This window comes from Lissotriton helveticus, chromosome 9 (genome assembly GCF_964261635.1).
Source record: "Lissotriton helveticus chromosome 9, aLisHel1.1, whole genome shotgun sequence".
Lineage (NCBI taxonomy): Eukaryota > Metazoa > Chordata > Amphibia > Caudata > Salamandridae > Lissotriton > Lissotriton helveticus.
In genome coordinates, this window is record NC_136070.1 from 958,855,399 (window position 1) to 958,871,152 (window position 15,754).

The following is a 15,754-nucleotide window of genomic DNA, read 5'->3' on the forward strand; positions in this document are numbered from 1 at the left end:
TTTTTGAAGTCACTTGGAGGTGGGCTGCTGGCCCCCTCTCCTATTTTGTCCCCGTCCATTTCTCCCTCGAAAGGACTGGCCTCTTTGTTGGTACTGCCAGGGCTGTTTCTGATGGCCCTGCTGACCCTGCGAGTCTGCCTGGTGCGTTTGCTGGAAAGCCTGGTGTGATGTACCTGGCTGGTTTCCGCCTCTTCCGCCGGGCCTCCGTGACGGGGTGCCCCTCTTGTTCCCTCTGAACTGCAATGCTCCCATGGATCTTGCTGTTTCGTTATCCTTCTTAAGTTGGCTGAGTTGCTCATCAACTGTTTGTCCGAAAAGCGTACTGCCGTTGAACGGTGTGTTCAGGATGCTGTGTTGCACCTCCGGTTTGAAACCGGATATCCTGAGCCAGGCGTGTCTCCTTTCCGTGACGCCCATCATCATGAGCCTGCTGGCGGTGTCTGCCCCATCCAGGGCCGTCTTAAGGCAAGAATTTGCAGCATTCTTCCCCTCTTCAATTAGCTTTTCGGCTTTCTGCTTGGCATCCTGGGGCAAGTCCTTCACCAACTGCCCCAGTCCCTCCATGATTTGGTACATGTGTCTGTTTACCAGGGCGTTGGAATTAGCCATGCGCCAGTGGGTCGCGGCATTCCGTTCGATCCTTCTGCCCACCAGATCCATCCTTTTGCTCTCTTTATCCGGTGGCGGGCCCGAGGTAGTGGGTACGTTAGCCCTCCTCCTTGCTGTGGCCGTGATAATGGAGTCTGCGGAGACCGTGCCCTGAATGTAGGCCGGGTCCTTTGCGGCATGCTTGTACTTCTTCTCAGTTCTGGGAGTTACTGCCTTGCATGTTGCGGGCTCCCTGAAAGCTTCCTTCCCCTGAGCCAAGACGCTCTCGAGCATCGGGAGGAACTGGCTCCTCGTTTGTGTTGGGAGCAATGTTTCCAGAAGGAAGTCTGCTTTCTGCTTCTCTTCGTCGAGCTTGAGCTTGAAAGCTGCTGCGGCAGATTGTATCACCGCGTTGTAGGCCCCGATGTCGTCCGGCGGCGAGGGCCTCGAGGGGTAGGTGTCGACCACCTCCTCCGGGCTGTCGGTGTCGACATCGATGTAATCTACCTCCTGAAGGTCATAGGGCGCCGACTCTGTGTCTGTCCTGCCCTCATCTTCCTCCCCATAGCTGTAGCTCTCGTGGGGATTCTCGTACTCCTCCTGGTCGTCGAACACCTCGACGTCCTGGTCTTGCTCGGTGACTTCGGCGACCTCTTCTTCTTCCTCCTCGACCGCCTCCAGCACTGGTGGCTTGGTCTTGTGAGGGATCGTGAAGGCCTTCATCCTTGCGTCGAAATCTTTTTTCCGCTGCATGAAGTTCTCCATTTCTGCCTCGAGGCGCCTTCTTTTCTTTTCCATCTCGGCCGCGTGTTCCGCGTCGGATGGTTCCGCCGCTCTCTTCGACGGATGGCTCGTCGCCGTGCCTCTCGGAGTCGAAGTTTTCGACGTCGAACCGGATATCGGGTCTCTGGTCGTCGTCGACAGTTTCGGGTCTTTCTCCCTCGTCGATCGATCCTTTTCGGGGACGATTTTCTACGTCTTCTGCTGATCAGCAGCTCTCGGCGCCAGGGACTCCTTCTCTGAGGATCCGCTGGGCCTGGGAGTAGTCGCGGACGCCGCCTTTTTTGGCGTCGGCGCTTTCGGGGTCTTGCCCTCGATTTTTCGAGACTCAGAGTCTCTCGGGTTCTTGGGGGCCGAAGAGTCTCCTACCTTGTCAGAAGTCTTCGTGTAATCGGTCTCTACGACCGTGTAGCTGTCGTCTTCGGCGGCAGCGTTGTCTTCTTCCTCGGAGGACATCCCCAGCTCGTAGAGCGACGGGGTCGGGGCCTTCCCCTGCAGGGCGGCGTGTGCTACCCTCTGCCTCTCTCTCACACGAAGGGTCTTCGGGGTGAAGGCGGAACAGGCGTTGCAGTCTCCGCTTTCGTGGTCCACCGGTAGGCAAAGGTTGCATACCGGGTGCTGGTCCTTCTGCGCGTACTTGTGGTGGCAGTTACGGCAGAACTTGAACGGCGTGTTGTCCATCCTCGAGCGTCCAGGGCCTCTCTGGTCGCGTGTTCGTCGACGGTCGTCGAAGATCTGGATGGAAAACGCCTTATCTTTGCTTGTCTTTCGTCGGTGAAGTCCCCTGGAGTCTTCAGATGACTTCTCCTCGTCTTTTCTGTATTTTCTTTCTTCTTTCTCCAAAAATGTCTGGAGCCCAAACGGGAACGATCCAGACCCGACCGCGGAAAAAAAGAATCTGAAGATGGCGCCCAAGAGTGGGAGCTTCCGCAGGAAGCATGCCGACGTCACCGGAAATACACCCAAAGGGGGTGTGACGCCGACGCCCACCTGGGCAAAGAAAAAAACAAACAAAAAAAAACACAAAGAAAAGACTACGAATCCGGACCCAACCACAAGACCGCGGAATAATGCACAGCATAGTGAATCCAGAAAGATTCACGCTGCAAAATTAAGGTTCCATGCTGGTGGCAGCATCCTCTTTGGTGGTGCGATCCTCTTTGCACCTTCCAGGAATCTCTTTACTCTCTGATGTAAAGAAGCTCTTCCCTGTTTCTCCTCTTGTGTAGGCTACTATCGCCGTTAGGTGTACTCTTAGCGAGGATGAACTTCGTTTTGCTTTCAGCAGGTGCATGAGATATCTTAGCACCGTTGATTCCCTGGTCATCTTCATGTGTAGCTTCTTCTTGCTGCCGCATTGTGTGAACCTCTTCCACTTTGCCACATAGCACCTTCGTGTGCTAGGTCTCCTAGCCTCTCGTAGCACCCGCAGGGTGCTCTCAGGTAACTTTAGGTGTGCAAACTAGGTCTTCAGGAGCCATGCTGCTAGGCTGAGGCTCTCTGGCTCTGGGTGTAGTACTTCTCAGTTTTGCATTGAGTGCAAGTCTATCCTTTTCCCGAACTTGTGGGGTGCACCCTGTGCCATTTCCATTATCTGTGAGTACCAGGCCTGCCTGGCCCACTGGGGTGCCACCAGGATCAGTGTCATGTTGCTGGTTCTGTACTTGAGTACTCTGTGTATCAGTGGCATTGGGGGGAAAAGTGTAAGCAAATGTTTTCGACCAGCTTATCCATAGGGCATTCCCCTGAGATCGCTCCTCTGGTTGCCTGGGTGCGAAGTGTCGGCATTTTGCATTCTGCTGTGTTGCAAATAGGTCTTGTCGGTGTTCCCCACCTCCTGAATAGCCTTTGCGTTTCCTGTGCATTGACCTCCCACTCGTGGGATGCTGAAGTCTGTCTGCTGAGCCAGTCTGCTTCCACATTGTCCTTCCCTGGTAGGTGTATGGCCAGCAGGTCTATTTTAAGTGGGAGGGCCCATCTCCATATTTCCTGCGCTAGGTTGGACGGTGCAACAGAATGTGTTCCTCCTTGTTTATTGATGTAGAACATCGTTGTTGTTATCAACACACTCTGGTTGTACAGTTTTTTCTGGAATGCCTTCAGGGCAAGGAAAACGGTCTTCAGTTCCAGGTAGTTGATGTGTCTGACCGCATCCGCTGGAGTCCACAGACCCCTCACCTCGAGTTTGTTCATGTGTGCTCCCCATCCCATCTGGGATGTGTCTGTGGTGATGGTCACCGTTGGGGTTGGTGGTGTTAAGGGCTTCCACCTGGTTATGTTCTCCCTGTTCCACCATGTAATCTCCTCCTGCACTGCGTGCGTTACAACCACTAGATCCTCCCAACTTCCTGTAGCCTGTGACCATTGCTGTTGCAGCCATTCCTGGAATGGTCTCATGTGGAGCCGTATATTAGGTGCATGCAGGACACCATCATCCCCATGATTTTGCTCGCTGTCCTCACTGTCAGAGCTCGCCCCTTCCGGTAGCGGCGTGTCTCCTTCAGCAGGGCCAGAGTTCTGGTCGCTGGGAAACACCTTGCTCTATATGGTGTTGATCTGTGCTCCTAGGAAGATCTTCACTTGCTCTGGTTCAATTGAGGATTTTCCCCAGTGCATGGAGAATCCTAGGTCTGTCAGGGTCTCTGTGACCCACTGTGCGTGTTCCTTGCATGCCCTGTGTGAAATTGCTTTTATTAGCCAGTCGCCGAGTTAAGGGTATACGTGAATCCCTTCTTTGCGCAGGTACGCTGCCACGGCTGCAAGGCATTTGGTTAACACCCTTGGTGCGGACTTTAGTCCGAAAGGCTAGGGCTGTGAACTGGAAGTGTTCTTTGTTGATAGTAAATCTTAGTAGAGGTTTGTGCTGCCTGTTCATGGTGATGTACCGGTAGTCATCTTTGAAGACTATGGTGGACATGAAGTCCCCATCCGTTATCTGAGGAATGACCTTTTGGAGGGATGTCATTTTGAACTTTTGTGTCTTTATGTATTTGTTTAGGAACCTTAGGTCCAGGATGGGTTTTAGCGTTTCGTCCACTTTTGGAACTAGGAAATAGTTTGAGTACACTCCCTTGTTCCTTTCTCTGAATGGAACTGGTTCAATGGCCTCCTTCCGGAGGAGTTCTTGTGATTCTTCTAGGAGTAGTGCTAGTTCTTTTCCTGAATGCGCCTTCCTTTTCGGTTTTCTGCTTGGTGGTTTCTTTTCCAGCTCTATGCAGTATCCGAACTGTATGATGTGGAGTATCCATTTGTCTGTAGTTCTCTTCTTTCACTCCTGGAAGAAGTGCCTTAGTCTGCCTCCTACTGGTGTTACATGTTTGTCGATGTTTGTCGAGGTTTGGTCCGTGTAACTCTTGGTTGGTCTTGTTGTGCTCCACCCTCCCTCGAAGGGGTCGTGTGGGTGGGCACGCTTTGCGTGACGGAGTCACATCGAGGTGGGCTGCTAGCCCCCTCTTTTTGCATGCCCTCGTTCATTCGCCCTCACGCAAAAGGACTGGCCCCGAGGCTGGTACTGCCAGGTTTGCTTTTGCTGCCCCTGCTGGGATTGGTTGTCGCCCTGGTACGCCTGCTGGATTGTCTGGTGTGACGTTCCCGGCTGGTTTCCTCTCCTTCCGCGTGGTCTCCGTGTCGGGGTACCCCTTCTCATCCCTCTGAATTGTAAGGCCTCCATGGACCTAACCGTTTCATTTTCTTTCTTGAGCTGGGTGAGTTTCTCATCCATCGGTTCCCCAAACAGTGTCTCTCCATTGAAGGGGGTGCTTAGAATGGTGTTTTGCACTTCTGGCTTGAAGCCTGAGATCCTAAGCCAGGCCTGCCTTCTTTCTGTGATTCCTACCATCATAAGTCTGCTGGATGTGTTAGCCCCATCCAAGGCTGTTTTCAGGCAAGCATTTGCTATATATTTCCCCTCTTCCACCAGATGTGATGCCCTTTGCTGGTATTCCTCTGGGAGGTGCTTGAGTAGTTGCCATATTTCGTCCCAATGCTGGTACTGGTGTCTGTTCAGTAGGGCATTTGAGTTTGCCAAGCGGCAGTGTACTGCTGCATTTCTGTTTTTCTCCCAGTCCGGTCCATTCTTCTGCTTTTTGTCTGGTGGTGGGCCTGATGCTGTTGGGACGATAGCCCTCTTTCTGGCTGTTGCCGCAATAATGGAGTCCGCTGTGACGGATCCCTGGATGTAGGGAGGATCCCAAGAAGAGTTTGTATTTTTTCCTCAGTTCTCGGTGTCACAGACCTGCAGGTTGCCGGGTCCTTGAACGCCTCCCTCCCTTGGTCCATGACACTTGGAAGCATGGGGAGGAACTGACTGAGTAGGGTCTCCAAAAAGAAACATGCCTTAGGCTTTTCCTCCTCCAATTTGACTCCATAGGCCGCTGCCGCGTTGACCATGTTATAGGCCCCAATGTCATCTGGTGGCGAAGGCCTCGAAGGTTAAGTCTCCACGGGCTCTTCCGGATTTTCGGAGTCTATGTCCTGTCATTCCAGGTCTTGTGTCATCGAGGATGCTGAGCAGAAAGTCATTCGCTGGTCATCGTCTCCTTCATAGTTCATAGGATTATGTTCAAAGCGCTGACCCTGGCTCACAAAGCGCTTTTTGGCTTTGGAGCTAAGTACTTGCAGCGCAGGCTTGCCTTTCACCGCCCGGTTCGATCTCTGCGGTCGGAATCTTTATTTCTGGCCGTGGTTCCCCCGAGTGACGAAGGCACGTATCGGGGGCGCTCCTTCAGTTTGAGGGCCTCTCAGCTCTGGAACACTGCCTCTGGCTCTGCGCCGTACATCTAACCTTCTCCTGTTTAGGAAGAGCCTTAAGACCTGGCTTTTTAACCTTTAGGTTGCTTTGTTTGTCTCCTGTTCATGTCTGTTTTTATGGTGTTATGTTCTTTTTTCACTGAGCTGCCTTAATAAAGCGCCGGGACACTCTTATTGAGTAGCCGTGCGCTATAGAAATTAAATATAACATAACATAGTATAGGCCATCTTGATCAAGGTGTTCCTGGGGCTCTTCCTCTTCTATTTCGACGATAGTCGTCGGCGCCTTCGACGGAATCGTGAACCTTTTAATTTTCTCGAACTTGTTCTTCCTTTGCAGGATGTTCTCCATTTCGGCATCGAGCCTTCTCTTTTTTCTCTCCATCTCGGCGGCATGCTCGGCGTTGAGCGTTTCGGCTGATCTCTTCGACGTAGTCAGACGTCGAAGCGACCTTCGGGTCCTTCGCCTTCAAAGTCGAGCGGTTCTTTTCGGGGACGAGCTTAGACTACCTTTGCTTTTCGCCAGTCTTCGCCGCCTGGGAGTCCTTCTCGAAGGATCCGCGGGGCTGTTTGTCCTTGGATGCAGCTGCGGCCGTCAAGGTTTTCAGTGCCAGTGCTCCCTTCGAGGAATTGGACTGTTTTTCGAGAGTCCTGATCGGGCTTTCTAGAGTCTGTTGGGGGTTTAGGGGTCGACGTCTCTCCTACCTCTTTAGATGCCTTCTTATCAGTCTCTACGACCGTGTAGTCATCTGGTCCCTCAGCGATGTTGTCCTCCGTCGCTGGAGGCCCAGGTCCCAAACGATGGAGGTTGGCCTTTGCCTTGCATGTTTTAGTTGGCTCTCCTCTGGCTCTCTCTAACCCAGAGTGTCTTCGGGGTGAAGGCGGAGCAGGCGTTGCAATCCTTGCTCTCGTGGTCGACCGGTAAGCAGAGGTTACAGACCTGGTGCTGGTCCTTCTGTGCTTATTTGTGGTGGCAGTTACGGCAGAATTTAAAGGGTGTTTTGTCCATTCCTGCACTCAGGGGGCCCCCTGTGCGCATTCTCCGTTGGACGTCGAAGATCTCGAAGTTCTCCTCCTTCTTAGTCGTCCCGGCTTGGTGATCTTGTTCTTCGGTATCTTCTCCAATCTTTTCTGTGAAAGTTTCGCCTTTTTCCTCTTTTTCTCCCAAAAACTCTGGAGCCTCTCGGTGACTATCCAGACCCAACGGCGGACGGAAAAAATGAATCCGAAGATGGCGCCCAAAGGCGGGAGCTTCCGCCACAGGAAGTACACCTGAGCTACGGAAAAAGAAAAAGAAAAAAAGAACTAAGATTCCGGACCAAACCACTAGACCGCGGAATAATGCACAGCATATTGAATCCAGAAAGATTCATGCTGCAAAACGAATAGTTTTCTTACCTGTCGGTGTAGTTTTGCAGCTTGAAGATCTTTCTGGATTCACTATGCTGTGCATTATTCCGCGGTCTTGTGGTTGGGTCCGGATTCGTAGTCTTTTCTTTGTTTTTGTTTTTTGTAGCCCAGGTGGGCGTCGGCGTCACACCCCTTTGGGTGTATTTCCGGTGACGTCGGCATGCTTCCTGCGGAAGCTCCCACTCTTGGGCGCCATCTTCGGGTTCTTTTTTTCCGTGTTTCTTTCGTTTCCGAAGTAATGGCAATGTTCTATTCAGGTGATATTTTACCGCTTTGTACCTTCAAAGTCTTTTCCACTTTTCTATTTCCACCTCTTCTCTCTCCAGCCTCATCTTTCTGGCAGAGGTGGGTGGGTTCGCTAGTGAATCCAGAAAGATCTTCAAGCTGCAAAACTACACCGACAGGTAAGAAAACTATTCGTTTTGCAGCGTGAATCTTTCTGGATTCACTATGCTGTGCATAGATTTTGTAGCGGTTTCTCATCTCTGTGGCGGTTGGGTGGAAGATGAGCGTTGGGTATTGAATATGTGCTGTAGCACCTTCTGTCCAACTTGAGCTTCCTTGTTCATCTGTATGTCCACACAGTAGTGCTTCGTGAACGTGTGCACCGAAGCCCATGTTGCCGCCAGGCATATGTCTTGTATGGGTGTGTTAGCCAGGAAGGCTATTGTAGCCCCCTTTTTCCTAGTGGAGCGGGCACGTGTCCCCTCTGCTAGCTCTTGTCCTGCACGCTTGTGGCAGAGTTGAATTGTCTGTGCGATCCATCGTGCAATGGTCTTTTTGGTTACTGCCTTTCCCATGTAACTGTTGGCGAATGACACAAAGAACTGTTTTGTTTTCCTGTGTCCCTTCGTCCTCTCAATGTAGTGCATGACTGCCCTTCTGGCGTCCAGGGTGTGCAGAGCTCGCTCTGCAGCAGTTGTCGGTTTTTGGAAAAAACTCGGTATCTGTATAGACTGGTTCATGTGAAATTTAGATACCACCTTCGGCATGAAGTGTGGGTCAGTCCTCATCACAACCCTATCATTGTGCATTTGTATGTAGGGCTTTTGTAGCGTCAGAGCCTGAAGCTCGCTTACTCTGCGTAAGGACGTTATTGCAACCAGGAAAGCTGTTTTCATAGTTAGCATCTTTAAGGACGCCTTGTGGATTGGTTCAAAGGGCTCCTTCATGAGTTCCGTTAGGACTACGTTTAAGTTCCATGCAGGTGGCGGCACCCGCTTGGGTGGTGCGATCCTTTTCACTCCTTCTAGGAATCTCTTCACCACCTGTGATGTGAAGAAACTCCTGCAAGTTTCTCCCCTTGTGTAGGCGACTATCGCTGCCAAGTGAACTCTCAAGGAGGATGAGCTAAGGTTCTTCTCTAGCAAGTGCGTCAGGTACTTTAGCACTGTGGAGTCCTTCATTTTATTGTGAAGTCTTTCTTGTCTGCACCATATTGTGAACCTTTTCCATTTCGCAACATAGCACTTCCGAGTGCTAGGTCTTCTTGCCTCCCGAAGTACCCTCAGGGTACTTTCTGGCAATCTTAAATGTGCGAACTCTATGTCCTCAGGAGCCACGCTACTAGGCTCATGTTCTCTGGCTCTGGGTGGAGCACCTCTCCGTTCTGCATGGAGAGTAAGTCTTTCCTCCTGCTGAATCTGTGGGGTGCACACTGTCATCTCCATGATCTGCGAATACCATGTCTGCCTCGCCCACTGTGGTGCGACCAGTATCAGTGTCATGTTGCTCGCTCTGCATTTGCTCAGTACTCTGTGCATCAGTGGTATCGGGGGAAAGGCGTAGGCAAATGTCCTTGACCAATCTATCCATAGGGCATTCCCTAGTGATCCTTCCTCGGGCTGCCTGGATGCAAAGTTTTGGCATTTTGCATTCTGGCGTGTGGCAAACAGGTCCACCGGTGGAGTTCCCCACCTGTCGAATAGGCGCCTTGTCCCCTGAGCATTGAGCTCCCACTCGTGGGATGCCGATGTCTGCCTGCTGAGCCAGTCTGCTTGTATGTTGTCCTTCCCTGGCAGGTGTATGGCTAGCAGGTCTATCTTGAGAGGGATGGCCCATCTCCATATCTCCTGCGCCAGCGTTGAAAGCGGGGCTGACTGTGTGCCCCCCTGCTTGTTGATGTAGAACATCACAGTGGTATTGTCTGTTTGTATCAACACCTTGTGTTTGTACAGTCTTGTTTGAAAGGCTTTCAGTGCAAGGAAGATTGTCTTCAATTCTAAGTAATTGATGTGCTTTGTCGCATCTGTTGGTGTCCACAGACCCCTCACCTTGAGCTCCTCCATGTGAGCGCCCCATCCCTTCAGGGATGCGTCTGTGGTGATGGTCACTGTTGGCGTTAGAGGCTTTCCCCTTGCTATGTTCTCCATGGTCCACCATGTCATCTCCTTCTGCACTGCGTGCGTTACAACCACTAGATCCTCCCAACTGCCTGTAGCTTGTGACCATTGCTCCTGTAGCCATTCTTGAATGGGTCTCATGTGGAGTCGTACATTCGGTACCAGGTGGATGCATGATGCCATCATCCCCATGATCTTGCTCGCAGTCCTCACTGTCCGAGCTTGTCCCTTCCGGTAGAGGCGAGTTTCCTTCACCAGCGCCCTCGCCCTCTTCTCGCTGGGGAACACCTTGCCCTGTAAGGTGTTGATCTGTGCTCCCAGGAAGATCTTCACTTGTTCTGGCTCCATTGATGATTTCTTCCAATGGATGGAGAAACCCAGGCTTATGAGCGTGCTTGTCACCGTATGTGCGTGCAGCTTGCATTTCTGGTATGAGTTTGCTTTCACCAGCCAGTCGTCCAGGTAAGGGTATACGTGTATCCCCTGCCTTCTTAGGTGCGCTGCGACTGCTGCGAGGCACTTTGTGAAAACTCTTGGTGCTGATTTTAGACCGAAGGCCAGTGTCGTGAACTGGTAGTGGCTTTCTCCGACGGTGAACCTGAGCATGTGCTTGTGCTTTCTGTTCATTGGAATGTGCAGGTATGCGTCTTTGAGGTCTATTGTGACCATGAAGTCCCCGATCTGCAATTGTGGGAGCACCTCTTGCAGGGAGGTCATTTTGAATTTTTGCGTTCTTATGAATTTGTTCATGAACCGTAAATCGAGAATGGGTCTCATTGTTTCGTCTACTTTTGGTACCAGGAAGTACGTTGAGTATACTCCTGTGTTTCTTTCCTTGAAGGGTACCCGTTCTATGGCCTGCTTCTGCAGGAGTTCTTTTGCTTCTTCCTGAAGGCACTGCAGCTGCTTGCTTGCTAGTGGCTTTCTTTTTGGTTTTCTGCTTGTTGGCCTCCCCTCCAACTCTATGCAGTATCTGAATTGGATAATGTTGAGGATCCATTTGTCTGATGTGATTTCTCTCCACTCTTGGAGGTGGAATCTTAACCTTCCTCCCACTGGTGTCATGTGGTTGTAGGTGTCTAGTTTGTCTTGACCCATCTGTACGTGCTGCCCCCTGGGGTCTTTTTTGTGGGCGGGCACACGGATTTTTTTGAAGTCACTTGGAGGTGGGCTGCTGCCCCCCTCTTCTATTTTGTCCCCGTCCATTTCTCCCTCGAAAGGACTGGCCTCTTTGTTGGTACTGCCAGGCCTGCTTCTGATGACCCTGCTGAGTCTGCGAGTCTGCCTGGTGCGTTTGCTGGAAAGCCTGGTGTGATGTACCTGGCTGGTTTTCGCCTCTCCCGCCGGGCCTCCGTGACGGGGTGCCCCTCTTGTTCCCTCTGAACTGCAATGCTCCCATGGATCTTGCTGTTTCATTATCTTTCTTCAGTTGGCTGAGCGTTTCATCAACTGTTGATCCGAAAAGCGTGCTGCCGTTGAACGGTGTGTTCAGGATGCTGTGTTGCACCTCCGGTTTGAAACCGGATATCCTGAGCCAGGCGTGCCTCCTTTCCGTGACGCCCATCATCATGAGCCTGCTGGCGGTGTCTGCCCCATCCAGGGCCGTCTTAAGGCAAGAGTTTGCCGCGTTTTTTTCCCTCTTCAACCAGCTTTTCGGCTTTCTGTCTGGCATCCTGGGGCAAGTCCTTCACCAAGTGCCCCAGTCCCTCCATGATTTGGTACATGTGCCTGTTTATCAGGGCGTTGGAATTAGCCATGCGCCAGTGGGTCGCGGCATTCCGTTCGATCCTTCTGCCCACCAGATCCATCCTTTTGCTCTCCTTATCCGGTGGTGGGCCCGAGGTAGTGGGTACGTTAGCCCTCCTCCTTGCTGTGGCCGTGATAATGGAGTCTGCGGAGACCGTGCCCTGAATGTAGGCCGGGTCCTTAGTGGCATGCTTGTACTTCTTCTCAGTTCTGGGAGTTACTGCCTTGCATGTTGCGGGCTCCCTGAAAGCTTCCTTCCCCTGAGCCAAGACGCTCTCGAGCATTGGAAGGAACTGGCTCCTCGTTTGTGTTGGGAGCAATGTTTCTAGAAGGAAGTCTGCTTTCTGCTTCTCTTCGTCGAGCTTGAGCTTGAAAGCTGCTGCGGCAGCCTGTATCACCGAGTTGTAGGCCCCGATGTCGTCCGGCGCCGAGGGCCTCGAGGGGTAAGTGTCGACCACCTCCTCGGGGCTGTCGGTGTCGACATCTATGTAATCTACCTCCTGTAGGTCTTGAGGGATCGTGAAGGCCTTCATCTTTGCATCGAAATCTTTCTTCCGCTGCATGATGTTCTCCATTTCGGCCTCGAGGCGCCTTCTCTTCTTCTCCATCTCTGCCGCGTGTTCCGCGTCGGATGGGTCGGCCGTTCTTTTCGGCGGATGGTTCGTCGCCGTACCTTTCGGCGTCGAAGTTTTCGACGTCGACGTCGGACCGGATCTTGGGTCTCTGGTCGTCGTCGTCAGTTTCGGGTCTTTCTCCCTCGGCGTCGATCGATCCTTTTCGGGGACGATTTTCGACGTTTTCTGCTGATCAGCAGCCCTCGGCGCCGGGGACTCCTTCTCGGAGGATCCGCTGGGCCTGGGAGTAGTCGCGGACGCCACCTTTTTTGGCGTCGGCGCTTTCGGGGTCTTGCCCTCGATTTTTCTAGATTCAGAGTCTCTCGGGTTCTTGGGGGCCGAAGAGTCTCCTACCTTGTCAGAAGTCTTCGTGTAATCGGTCTCTACGATCGTGTAGCTGTCGTCTTCGGCGGCAGCGTTGTCTTCTTCCTCGGAGGACATCCCCAGCTCGTAGAGGGACGGAGTCGGGGCCTTCCCCTGCAGGGTGGCGTGTGCTACCCTCTGCCTCTCTCACACGAAGGGTCTTCGGGGCGAAGGCGGAACAGGCGTTGCAGTCTCCGCTTTCGTGGTCCACCGGTAGGCAAAGGTTGCATACCGGGTGCTGGTCCTTCTGCGCGTACTTGTGGTGGCAGTTACGGCAGAACTTGAACGGCGTGTTGTCCATCATCGAGCGTCCAGGGCCTCTCTGGTCGCGTGTTCGTCGACGGTCGTCGATGATCTCGATGAAAAACGCCCTCTCCTCGCCGGCTTTTCGTCGATGAAGTCCCCTGTAGTCTTCAGATGACTTCTCCTCGTCTTTTCTGTATTTTCTTTCTTCCTCCAAAAATGTCTGGAGCCCAAACGGGAACGATCCAGACCCGACCGCGGAAAAAAGAATCTGAAGATGGCGCCCAAGAGTGGGAGCTTCCGCAGGAAGCATGCCGACGTCACCGGAAATACACCCAAAGGGGTGTGACGCCGACGCCCACCTGGGCTACAAAAAAACCCCAAAAAAATAAAAACAAAGAAAAGACTACGAATCCGGACCCAACCACAAGACCGCGGAATAATGCACAGCATAGTGAATCCAGAAAGATTCACGCTGCAAAACTTCAGGTCCCACCTCATGCCCTACTTCTCAAGCAGGCACTTCTTTTGCTCGAGCTCTATGTTTATCTTCGGCCCTCAATGTAGTCTTCCTTTTCACACTCGGCAGTTCAGCTCCTTGACCTTCACCCCATGTGTGCCTGGTGGGGTAGATGGTTAGCTAGAAGGCTTGCCAACATTGGTGTCCTTTGGTCAGGGACAGTGGGGCTCTGTTTATGGTGACCTTCAAGTGTTTTGACATCGCCGCAGAGGTGGTCTTCGAGAACTTTAATCCATGTCTTTGTGTTCTCATTACCTTTTGCCTCTACTTTTCCTCAACCTCCCCCAACCACAGATAAGACTGAAAAGTGTGCTCAACTTGGCCTCCTCCACCAGAGGGGTGGAGTGTGCAGATTTGGGCAAACCACATATTCTCGAAGTTTTCTCGCCAAAAGTGGGGGTGTAAACGAGGGGCTGCCATCTGCTGCTGGAAGCAGAGGCTAGGGGTCGAATTACAAAGGTGGCAGGCCTTTGAAGCTCCCCTCTGAGCAGGTGGTAGGTTTTCAAGGGGCACCATGGAGGTTCCCTGTGGGTACATAGTACAATAAATGACACTGGTATCAGTGTGGATTTATTGAAAGGAGTAGTTTGGTTCCAAACACTCCTCTGTTCAGTGAAGCCATCATGAGCTAGGGAACACGAGTTGTCGAGTTTCCAGGCAATATACTCTGTGGCTTCACTGGAACTTACAATATAAAGGAAGGGAACCCAAAATTATAGGCACATCTGCTTTTGCAGATGTGCTCTGACCTGTGGTATAGTGCGCCCTACCTTAGGGCTGAGGCCTGCTAGAGGGGTGACTTGCCTATGCCTTCAGGCAGTGCTAAGTCAACTGTTTTCTTCCTCACTGGGTGCAAGGGCAGTGGAATGGTCCCAGGGGACCCTCTTCAGCTCTTAGGCAACAGGTACTCAAGAGTACCGTTAACTAGGGGCTTACAGGGGGTAGAAGAACCAATTGGGGATTTGTTTAGGGAAGCAGTACTGACACAGGGGACCCGGTTTGCAGGGACCCCACGCACTACAATTGAAAGCTCATCAAAACTAGGCAAAAAGTGGGGGGCTAACAATGAAAAATAAGTTCATAGGAGGGCTCTTTGAAAGGGGGTTGGGACCCTAAAAGGCCACTTGGTCTTTCCTTTCTTCTCTTGCATGGCATTAAGTCTAATCTTATCCCCAGCTCTCAATATTCTTCTGGAGAGGTATTGGCAGGGATAGTATGTATCTGGATTATGATGAAGGCAAACAAACAATACACACCGAGTGCGTGTTGGATTTTGCCATCTATTTGTCCCACAAAGTGCATTTGCTAAACACAGATGGCATGTAATGTCTGACATTTCAGTCCGAAAAACTGTTAGAAATCAAGGAGGTACTTAAAACAGTCGAGTGAAGGTGAAAAATTCCGAAGAGAAAAGTTTGACAGGAATGTCGAAACAGAAGAGCTCTGTGCCCTGGATCCTCACACAAGGAGGAAGAAAAAAAGAGAACAGACCTTACTGTCAACTATGGTGAATGATTGGATTGGGTAGGTCGGAGGTTTTAAAGGCACAGCGCCAGTTTGATATGCTATGTTCCCAATGCAACCTATTGGCTAACAATGCCTTTGGATTTTCTTGCCTTTCTTCCTTCAAATAAAGGATATGTTTGGCAATTAAATGTGCTTATATTCTGTGTGCTAGATATGTTAAATGTATATGGTGATTTTGAATATAAATTCAATGCAATTGAGGCATTGTTTAGCATATTTATTAGGCTGCATGATTATGTATAGATATATATGAACATATACGTGGGTTTATACATATATGTATGTTTTAGGGTACTTCGTACTTTTAAACATACATATATATTGTACAGGTTATGTGCTCCGGGATCCCCGCATGTGGGCGGGACTATTAAGTGCTTAAGACGATCGATGAGTATACCCTGGAAGAAAAGGTATAGATCTTGAAGTACTTAAAGTTCACAACTACTCTGGACCAAGGTAAAAGGACACCTCGTTGGCCAAATGTGGAAACCACAATATTTACCTTATTTACAAAATCGCTCTCCCTCTCGCCACCAAAATGTCCACATGATGGATATCTAATAAAACTGTCTCTCAATCTTTAAGGGGTGGAGGCATAATATATTGTACTAATTCGCCTTGTGGCAAAATAAAACGGAGTTAAGTTCAGTACCAAGACTTGTGCATTTCCCCCTCACACAGTTCTAATAAGCAGCCAAAAACAAACTTTTCAGAGTATGGTTAACATGTTTCAGCATCATTTAACACCCAGAAGTGACAGATGAGATCATAGAAATTAGCTGCCTAATGGCTTCTGGATACCACACAGACTGCTGGAGCACAACTGACTGGGATTCTCAAAATTAAGAAATACGTCTAGCCTATTTATTATT

At 51.1% G+C, this 15,754-nt stretch overlaps 1 protein-coding gene across 1 annotated transcript in view; it reads right to left on the bottom strand.

The window, feature by feature from the left end:
* Positions 1–15,754, bottom strand: part of RBM5 (RNA binding motif protein 5) — a 277,566-nt gene that overhangs the window by 10,890 nt on the left and 250,922 nt on the right. The window lies entirely within an intron of this gene.